Here is a 9,280-nt window from a genome sequence, read left to right on the forward strand (position 1 = left end):
CCAACTTTCCAAATTATTCTCAGTTTTTAGATCCATGGGCTTATACAGAAACCCTCTAAAAGCTTAAAGATCTTCTGAATCTCATTGAAAATTAATGAGAGATTTGAGTTGGATTTCATGGTTGGAGAGGAGTTTTTTTTCAAGTAAAGTGGTTTATGCTAATATTCTGTATGGTTTATGCAGGTAGGATATTACTTGGAAGAAACTGCTTGAGAAGCTCTTCAATCATCTTTCAATGGAAAATGAATGATGGAGTTCATGTCATTTTGTATGTTTTGAGTCACGAAACAATTGCCATCAATCCTCCTCGTTCATCTTTTTTTTTCTTTTTTTAAAGGAAGACCTTGACAGTTAAGATTATTCTTTGGGCAAAACCATTGACCGTTGAGCCTACCGGGTATGACTTGGTCGTACTATGTGGCATGTGACTGTAGGGATGGCAGCGGGGGCGGGGCGGGGGACAAGGTCTCCACCCCCGCCCTGCCTCAAGATTTTATCCTCCACCCCCCGCCTTCATCCCCGTTTCATGTCCTCCATCCCCGGTTCAAACGGGGATGAGGCGGGGCGGGGATATTGCGGGGAAAAGTGGTCGGGGCGGGGCGGGGAAAGGATGGATTTTAACCTTCGTCCCCGCCTCCATCCCCATTTCATACCCATCATCCCCGGTCCAAACGGGGCGAGGCGGGCCCCCGCTTTCCCCGGTCGACTGCCATCCCTATGTGACTGCCTTATGTATTGACTAATAAAGGCTAGGCCTTGTTCGGTGGTCATCAAAAGGGGTTGGTTTTCGCCTCAAAACTTTTAAATTCCCCAACTAAGGTTATCCAAACCATTGTTATCAGTATGGGTGCGTATCGGCCTGTACGCATAGTATAAGCAGAAAATCGATAAGGTTCACCCTGAATCGGCTATTTTTAATAAATATAAAAAATGCTAAAAATTAAATTTTAATATTATTTTAATATTTTTAACATGTGTCACGTTATGATTGACACAATATATTTTTATTATTTTTGACCCATACAGAACAATTCACTTGAGTACCAGTATCGGGGGGCCCGATACATCTGAATAGGTGTCCAAACGATTCAGGGCCGATACTGAACATTGATCCAAGCCTCTTCGAGCCACAAGGGCTCTTTTTAACATATTCGAAGTAACAAGAAGGAGAACAACGACTAAAGTGTGTGTGAGAGAGAGTTGAAAAGAAAATTCGTGGCTTTATTATTCCCTCATTTAAAACCATGCATGAACCCGTTTAATTATCATTAATGTTCTTTTTTTTTTGACAGAGTTTGGGATTCGAACTTGCAACGTCCCAACACAAGATGACGTGCACTAACTGCTCCTGCCAGACGAGCGAAGCCACCGTTTATTATAATTAATGTTCTTCTTCAAGCAATGTCCAAACCAAGGTTGTTAAATGCGATGAGGCGAAGCGAGGCGTTGAGCATGTTATGAAGCGAGGCGTAAGCCTCGAGGCGTTGAAGCGTAAGCTTCATGATCATAATAATAAAATATATAATATTAATAAAATAATACAAATTTTAAATAAAAACTACTAATTTGCTTTTAGTTATTTTAGTACAAAATCATAAGAAAATAAAATAAAGATTCATCATTGATCTCTGCGTCCACCATTAACTGATCGGGGCTGAACAGGGAGGCGACGTCAGAATCGATCTTGAATGAGACGATGCTTGCAGCGTTTTCCAAGAACTGCTCGCCGATGAGAAACCGCGCACCGCGGTACTCAAAGAGGAAGAGGAGGAGAGTGTACCAAATTATGCATTGGAGGACGACGATCTGTAGTCTGTACCATAAGGCCGCCGACAGACCCTCACTGGCTACATATGATCTTGAGAGCGGTTTTTCCGTGTATATATAAAAAAAGGCCACCGGCAGATCCATGAGGTCGCCGACAGACCCGCCCTGCCCCTCATAAGTTTTTTTGTTTAATTAAAACTTATACATGTAAGCCTGGAAGTCCTACAAAAACTGAAAAAAAAACACCATTTTATACCTCAGGCTGCCATTAAAATGCATTCAGATAAAGTACCTTAACAAAAATAAATAACCAGGTTGTTTAATGTAATAGCCCTGAAATCAAACGGCCTTTTGTAAATAGATGATAAGTTAGGCATAATGTTGTAAATTGCTCGATATCTACATCATTTTTTACCTGACCAGGACTGTTAAAAAAAGCAAATCTCAAAATCACCGTTGAGGAGGCAGCGCTTCAGGTATTGAGTGTGCGCCTCAGTACCTTGAGCGTACGCCTCTCCTGTGAGGCGTACGCTTCAAGTACTGAGGCGTACGCCTCTCACAACACTGGTCCAAACAAGAATGGAGTTGAGTAGCCTCGAAGTAGGGATGACAATGCAGGGACGGGGCACAAGGTCTCCACCCCCGCCCCGTCTCAAAATTCTAACCTTCACCCCCGCCTCCATCCTTGCATGGGGATGGATTTTAACTTCCACCCCCTTTTCATGTCCTCCATCCCCGGTCCAAACGGGGATGAGGCGGGGCGGGGCCCCATTTCCCCTCGGTCTATTGCCATCCTTTAGAAGGATTGGGGATGGGATGGGGTGGGGCGGGGCGGGGCAAGGCGGGCATCGTGATGGGGACGGGACGGGGTGGGGGAAAGCGTAAGTCCATTCCCGCCTCCATCCCTTCACGGGGATGTATTTTAACCTTCATCCCCGGTCCAAGGTCCAAACGGGGCGAGGCGGGGTGGGGCCCCGCTTTCCCCCGGTCCACTGCCATCCCTCGAAGGGGTTTGGCACAGTGAGAGGCCGGTCCTGGGCGGGTCAGGTTCCATTCCAATGGGCATCATCCTCTTGCATTAGCCAATGATCATATGTACCGCAGGCTAAGTCCAGCGCGACTAGGGCTTCATCCTCAAGATGGTTTCATCTCATGTTTGTTGGGTTTGCATTTGAAATAGATGAGGTGATATGCCAGATCACCCATTATTAGTGTTTACATCATCATTGTGCATTGGTGGTGTGGTTATTAATGATGATGATGATGATGATGATGCTGAGGATGATGTCGTCAATTCTTTTATGGTGAACCGTCACTTGCACCAGTGATGGTGGTGATGTCAAAACATTGACTAACCATGAATTGGCTTACCACCTGATGCATAACTTAGCTGTTGCTTGTCTGGTTTAAAAAATAAATAGAAAAGATCCAACCGTTGTTTGTGATGAGGGAGAGATTGATGCAATGAAGGGTTGGGTGGCCATGTGACATGTAACAACTGTAAGACCCAAACTGGTTTTGGGTGAAATTGAATCAAAAGAGGTATATATGTGCGTTAGAAAGAGGGTTTGAATATCCAACCTTGTGAAGACTTCCAATTAAGCTATTCCAGCCTTTTTCCAAGTATGGTATTTTTCACAATCCTTTGTTTTTTTGAGAGAAAGAAAAATGATTTATTAAAATGGATCTCAGAAACTTACATTTCATATAGCAGATAACATCGACAAGAAGTCGACATTGAAAGAGAGAAAAAAAAAATAAAAAAAGCTCGAAGAGATGCTGAAGAGTAGTGAGAGATTCCCAACCCCACTTGATCCCATGCATGCAGCACACGTCTAACATGATATATTTGCACAATGTGATCAGGTGTTCTTTTTCCAAAGCACCCACCATGAGGTGATAATCTAATTAACACCTCAAAAGAAATGCACCCTTCTTTTATTTTGACAGCGGTTGAGGGCCAAGTATCGGATCCCGAGCCCAAGATTGAGGACCAAACTCAATACCAATATTGCCCCAAAATAAGTGTCAGAGGGTCAGCATCATTGATCATTCACAAAACAGATGAAGAGATGATTCCTCTTGTGAGTGACAGAGATAGCAAACACTAGCAAGGTGAATTCCCCATTTCCCAATGTGATTCTGCATTTGGACTCGGTCCATCAGCATGCACCAACCAAGCGAATAGCTTAGACCTAGGTGAAGACCCAGCTCCCCAAATACATCTCCTCGCAAGTGTTAGGGTTTGAATCTGCTCAGTAAGTATCACTTGCCATGGTCATGGTCTTATTATATAAGCAACCATAGATGATTGAAATTAAGTCCACCATTAACTTAGAGATAATGCTTCATTATTCTCAATAACTCCTTCATAACTAATCGATAGGTTATACATGCAGCCACTAAATAACATTGCGATAATATTAATATAATAATAATATGGTGCACCCAGATCACATACTCTCACCTAATAAAAGCTTTGATTTGTCAAAATTTTTGAGCTTTTTGTTTATCATACCTTATAATAGATGTGATCTACATGCATTTTTAAGTAAAAAATAAGTTTTGGATCATGTAATTGTGATGACGGCATAGGCACGATCAACAACGACATGCATTTAGTATCCGGCTCGTAGATAGTCAAGGACAACTAACATGATGATGGAGCATGAGAGTTATTGTTGGTGTACGTGCATGGTGTGGTGTTATGTATGTGTTGCTTTGTGCAATAGATAAACTTGCAATATATGTGAAATCTGATACTGATAAAATGCATGGCATATGAATCATTAAAAAGCAGTTTTTTTTAACAAAGTAAAATTAATTGTCATGAGCAGATTATTTTACACACTCATACAACTTTACAACTATTTGAAGAGCTTGTCATTGTTTCTTGTAGTCTTAAAGGTATTTCTATATGGGGAAAAAGATTATATATATATATTAACATTCGCTAGAATGCTGCTTATATACATGATCTACGTTGTTATATATGCTAGACAATGTAGGATCCTATATGTACATGATGGCTGCATTTCTTTTTCTATTTTTCTGCTTCATGTTATTCATTCATAGTTTGTAGGACGGAAAATAACTTTCATCGTAATTTCCTAGTCACTAATTAGCAACAGAAAATATCTGTTGCTACTTTTTGTCGTTAATTTGCGATGAATTAGCAAATGCCATGATTCGTCGCAAGACCGTCGTTAATCCGTAGAGATTTGGTTTTGCGACAAATACATATCCGTCGCTACATTAGCGATGAATTTAGCGACGGATTATAATCCGTTGCAAAACATCAGTCGATTCAATTTTTCGACGGATAAATATCCATCCCTAATCTATTGCTAAATTGGAGGTCAATACTAATTAGCGACGGATATTATTCGTCGCTAATCCATCGCAATTTTTTTTTTTTAAAAAGAATTGTTTGAAATATAAATATCGAGAAAAACTTTCTCGTTATACAATTTATATATCCTGTGTATAAAAAATAAAGTACATATAAAAAATACATATACAAAGCAGCTGAAACAAAATTTAACACAAGATACAAGGTGACAAAATTTATCGATCCACTATAATCCTCGCCAAGTTCTAATTATTTACAAGTGAACATTTACAAAGAGTTTCTTTTGAAACAACAAGAAGGTACAATAAATTCAACACATGAATCTAATCATCGCCAAAATTCTGAGCATCATCTTCTTCATTGTCTCGATTTGACCCTTTATCCATGCCTCCATCATCACCTCTACGCTGATTATCTCCAGCATCCTACAAGAGAAAAAAAGGTAGTATTGATAAACAAAATATAATAAAATAAATTATATGCAATGCACCTAATGTAAGGCAATCAAAGTAACATGAATGAATTACACATAGACTAACTAGCAATAAAGTGAATGACATTAACAGAATTCAGATATGTATTTTAAGGCTGACAAAAAAACAATTCATAGTGATCCAATCATGCAGATATGTGTTCTAAGGTTGTCAAAAAAATATCATAGTGATTCAAGCATGCATATATGTGTTATAAGGCTGTCAAATAAATGTCTTTTGTATCACAATCATGCTTATATGTGTTCTAATATTGTCAAAAGACTCTCATAGTGATTCAATTATGCATATATATGCTCTAAGGTTGTCAAAAAACTTTCATAGTGATTTAATCATTCATATATGTGTTCTAAGGCAGTCAAACAATTTCATAGTGATGAAATTATGCTTATATATGTGTTCTAAGGTTGTCAAAAAATGTTCATAGTGATTAAATCATGCATATATATATGTTCTAATGTTATAAAAAAACTTTTATAGTGATTCAATCATGCATATATGTGTTATAAGGCAGTCAAAAAACTTTCATAGTGATGGAATCATGCTTATATGTGTTCTAATATTGTAAAAAAACTTTCATAGTGATGGAATCATGCTTATATGTGTTCTAATGTTGTAAAAAAACTTTCATAGTGATTCAATCATACACATATGTGTTATAAGGCAGTAAAAAACTTGCATAGTGATGAAATCATGCTTATATGTGTTCTAATATTGTCAAAAAACTCTCATAGTGCTTCAAGCATGCATATTTGTGTTCTAAGGTTGTCAAAAACTTTCATAGTGATGAAATCATGCTTATATGTGTTCTAATATTGTCAAAAAACTGTCATAATGATTCAATCATGCATATATGTGTTTAAAGGTTGTCAAAAAACTTTTATAGTGATTCAATCATGCATATATGTGTTATAAGGCAGTCAAAAAACTTTCATAGTGATGGAATCATGCTTATATGTGTTCTAATGTTGTAAAAAAACTTTCATAGTGATTCAATCATGCATATATCTGTTATAAGGCAGTCAAAAACTTTCATAGTGATGAAATCATGCTTATATGTGTTCTATTATTGTCAAAAAACTCTCATAGTGCTTTAATCAAGCATATATGTGTTCTAATGTTGTCAAAAAACTTTCATAGTGATGAAATCATGCTTATATGTGTTCTATTGTTGTCAAAAAACTCTCATAGTGCTTCAATCAAGCATATATGTGTTCTAAGGTTGTAAAAAAACTATCATAGTGATTCAAGCATGCATATATGTGTTCTAAGGTTGTCAAAAACTTTCATAGTGATGAAATCATTCTTATATGTGTTCTATTGTTGTAAAAAAACTCTCATAGTGCTTCAATCAAGCATATATGTGTTCTAAGGTTGTCAAAAAACTCTCATAGTGATTCAAGCATGCATATATGTGCTCTAAGGTTGTCAAAAACTTTCATAGTAATGAAATCATGCTTGTATGTGTTCTAATGTTGTAAAAAAACTCTCATAGTGATTCAATCATGCATATATGTGTTTAAAAGTGCACAACTCATTACGAACATAAAACTTTCATACCTGACAGGCACCTACAGATGAAGTTCTCCTGTCCCAAAAAAAGCTGCACAACTCATTACGGACAACGTCGAAAATTGCTTCATGTAAATAGTCACGCATTGTGTCCTTAACAAGCTAGTGGATACCATCCCAAGAATTAGCTGGGTCAATCGGACGCTTGGAGTTGATGCTGTCGAGAGAACTCTGAGAGCCCTGGCTCGAGGAGGCAACGACTGGTATGATGTTCATATTACTCTTAAACCCAAATACACGACCCTTTTTAGATTCACCGGTTGCAGTCACCCATGCTGTAGGATCAAAAGGCGGATGGTGAGTAGAGTCATCGCCATATCGCTCTACCATCTACTACTCGTATGACTCCTACAAAGTAATGATTACAATATGGATTAATAATTAAGAATTACAATGTTCATGGTAACTTGTATATTACAATATTTATTAATACAATAAATACATACCATTGTCGCTCTCACCTTCTTTGATACAAAGTCGCTCATGCGCTTTTATTTATGTGTTTCAACAAACACATCCTTGTAAGGCACAATGCCTCTTTTCTGCTTCTTGCGAGGTTAAATGATAAAAAAATCATTTAAAAAGTAAGCAACAATACTTATAAATTTGACAATATATATTGATGAGTTACCATTTTCTTCAGGTGGCTCCCAAAAGTCTTACATCCACCTATGTGCAGATGGGCATCAACATATTCGCTCGATTTTGTGTAGCCTTTGCTGAGCGGTTTCAAAATTCATGCCTCGCCTACTTATTGCACACTGCATCTTAAAAATCTGACCTAGTAGTAAGAGGGCCATGGCCCTTCCACTATAGTGGATCATCTATTCCACTAGATGCTTTTATAGTTGCAGTCTTTATATTGTGTACCATGTCTGCAAATCTACTAGCAACCACCTTCTGCCACATCTGCCTCGTGTTTTGCTCCTCCATCGCAGTGGCGAAGCGATTCGAAGCCTACAAATAATTTAAGAAAGTTAGTAGAGATGACTATAACAAAAAATTAAATATGAAACACATTAGCTATAATAAATAATTATATACCATGAATGAGGATCACAATCTGTCCAACACCTCCTTCGGGTACTCTTTTCATTGAGCGATCAATCCTGGAAGATGCTAAACTAGTGACTGCCTAATTTCTCGTATTACTTCTTTTGGCTCGAACCACACACTGCACATGAATTGGTACACACTAACTATCGATATACACTATTTATAAGATAAGTATTGGATAAGTGAAAAAGAAATACTTACGGTCGATTATCGATATACACTATTTGAATGAGTCATTATGTGTCAGACTGAGAAAACCTTGCATCCGGCGTTGTCTCGTGACGTGTTTGAATAGCTGGTGTAGGTGGGTCATGTGCAGGTGAAACATCATCTATAGAAAAATGAGTTCAAAATTCATATAATGTACATTTAAACTAATCAAGTATACAATTAGTTAAATGATATACCTATCGAAGCAACCCGTGAAGCTGAAGGCTAAGACTGGCTACCACTAGTGCTTGACCACTGTGACCTCTACAAACCATATTCTAATAAATAAAAATTTTATTTGGATCAGTTACACAACTCTATATCTTCATGGATACATAATTAAATCGAAAATAACTTAATGCAATACATTTAAGCATTGCAATACATTCAAATCATTGCATTACATTCAAATCATTCACATTAAACATTGCAATACATTAAAAAATAAGGTATGTATTACAAGATGTATTTCACTAGCTTGAGTATGCTTCCTCATCACTTGTTTGACTTTCATATTCTTCTTCTTCCTCCTTCTCATCTTCGTCCTCTTCTTCTTCTTCATTAGGTTCCCATCCACTTGATATATCATTTGGATCATATTCTTTCCTACATGTGCCATCAGACAATGAAGATATGACATGCATACCATGTGCGACATCGTGACCATAAGAGAAGTCATGCATATCATCTGATTAATAGTAATCACCCTCTTCAACAATCTTGTCTTCCTGTAACTGATCATACTCGGGGTATAGTTTAGACTTCACCTTGCAAACTGCCCACTATTCATTTCTATCTAACTTTCTTGTATTCAGATATGAGCTATAGTAAA

This window comes from Nuphar pumila, chromosome 12 (genome assembly GCF_984573655.1).
Source record: "Nuphar pumila chromosome 12, dmNupPumi1.hap1.1, whole genome shotgun sequence".
In the NCBI taxonomy this organism is placed as follows: domain Eukaryota; kingdom Viridiplantae; phylum Streptophyta; class Magnoliopsida; order Nymphaeales; family Nymphaeaceae; genus Nuphar; species Nuphar pumila.